We start from the raw sequence: 2419 nt of genomic DNA, 5'->3' as shown, positions 1-2419 counted from the left end.
ACAAGTTGCCCAGTACTAAGCACTAATCTGTCTTCTTAACATTAATTTTTCTTCTCTAGATTTTAATTTAATTTCTCAAAAACTTCCTTGACAGGAATACAGGGAGTTTTTCATTAGACATTAACAATTTACACTCCACAGCTGAATCATTGCATTTAGAGCAAACAGATCCATTCTTTAGAAGTAGTTGTATTAATTGGGAAAGTCATGTTTTTTCCTTCATACTTAATGGTCATATGAGAAGTCACAACTATACTTATTAAAGGAATACAAAAACAAATTAGCCCATTCCCAGAAACATACTGCGCTCCTCCAGAGGATGGACGCCTTGCGCCATCCACCTCAGTAGGGCCTTGCCATTGCCTGAGTCAGGGGAGGGGCGCAGCATGTAATCCTTGCCCTTGAGGAACTGGCTACATTGTTGGGATTGATGGCACACATGCTTCTTGACTAGGATGGAGTATATTCCAATAGATGCATCATAAGTTGAAAATATAGTAAGCCAAAAATACATTTAGTGCACCTAACCTATAAACATCTTAGCCTAGCAACATAGTATACTGGAGGGTATGGATTATTTTCCTTTTTGAATGCATGACTGACTTGGAGCTGCCCAGCATCATGCAAGAGGATCCAGCTACATATCATAAGCCCAGTTGCTTGGCAGAGTTGCTTTGAGCCAATAATAACACAGTACATCATGGTAGGAGGAACTTCTCCAAAAAGAGAGAGGGTCCCAATATCCCCTTCAAGGGCACACCACCAAGGACCTAACTTCCTTTCCCTAGACTCCACCTCCTAAATGTTCCACCCCTCCCAATAGCACCACAGGCTAGTGACTAAGCCTTTAGAATATGGGCCTTTGAGAGATATTTATAAGATCCAAAATCATAGCACCACTGCATGCATACTGCATTTGCACCATCATAAAGCTCAAATGTCAGAAGTCAAACCATAATGAGAGATCATTAGTATAATCATTAAGAGTTAGTAGATGAATGAAGTTTAGAAAAAAAAAACAAGGAGGACCATATACAGTGATTAGTTATTGCTGATGCTAGAAGGATACTTAAGATGGGGAGTGGGGTGTCCAAGGACATTGTAGGTAGTGAAAATACATAAGGACACAAGCACAGATGAACGATGGTGAGTGAGGATTGAGGACAGGGAGTTCCAACTGGCCTTAAGGGATCTCGAGGAAAGTAGAAGTCATGACTGGAAAATTGTTCCAGGAAAACTTTTGGCATGTCCACCAGAGTAATTGGGATTTAAACTTTAAAGGAAGAATCTTGGAAAGTGTTTGAGCAGAGATGCAGAATGTTCTACTGGCTTATGCTGAAATTGCACACAGGGAGCCCCATTAGGAAGCTATCAGGTCACAGGTCAGAGAATGAGAACCTGATTAAGAGGAGCAATGCAAATAAAGAAAAGGAGATTGAATAAGACATAACCACTTCTGTAACCATGGAAAGCTTTGACACCTCCTTCGTTGGGGGATCAGTGGGCTTGACTGGCTTTGAGAATGCCTGAGACAGTCATTAGACAAGGAGAAAACAAAAGATAACCAGGGCAGAAGGAAACAGAGCTTTCTCAGATATGAATTCTGCCTTTTGAAATGTTCCTCAGTTCCTTTCCTACTTATCTTTAATATCAAGGATACCATTCATCTGTCCACTAGCCTGTCAATTAATACACATTTGTCAAGTGACCAACATGAACAGGAGCCTGTTTGAGGCTACTTTATTGATGCAGGTTTCCTCTTCAGTTCATTGTGAACCCTGCCCTTTGACTTCCTAAGGACTGGTCCATCCCTAGGACCTTTCTACTTTGCATTGATCTTGGCTCCCTTGGTACAGTTGCTCATATAACTTTCATTATCATTGTCTAGAAGTAAATTTCCAGGGTTATTGCAGGGTCACATTGTCCATGGATGTATCATCACTGAGTATTTCTTACGTTGGTATCCTGTCTTGCTTCTGTTCTGTTTGTCTTTAGTGCTCCCTAGATAGTTCACAATTATTCCTCATAGTAGTTTTTAGCTCATTACTAAAGAGGTTTTAGACTATTTCAACAATCTCCCTTTCAGGTGTTCTGCACATGCACCTTTCCTATTTTAATGGGCAGCCAACTCCCAGGCTCACTTATAGCCTCCATTTAGTGTGCTCTAGGGAACAAGCAAGATGCCTGATATAGTGCTAGATGTTTTACAGTAGATCAGTTCCCCCTCTTATCTGCAGTTTCACAATTCACAGTTATCCATATTTGACTGCTGAATATATTATATGGAAAAATCCACAAATAAGCAATTCATAAGTTGTGTGCTGTTCTGAAGAGCATGATAAAAATCTCACATCATTTAATTCAAAATGTGAATCAAACCTTTTTTTCAGCATATCTACCATGTGTGCACCACCTGCCT

This window comes from Callospermophilus lateralis, chromosome 12, assembly GCF_048772815.1.
Source record: "Callospermophilus lateralis isolate mCalLat2 chromosome 12, mCalLat2.hap1, whole genome shotgun sequence".
Classification (NCBI taxonomy): Eukaryota; Metazoa; Chordata; class Mammalia; order Rodentia; family Sciuridae; genus Callospermophilus; species Callospermophilus lateralis.
Note: the sequence above shows the minus strand (reverse complement) of the source record.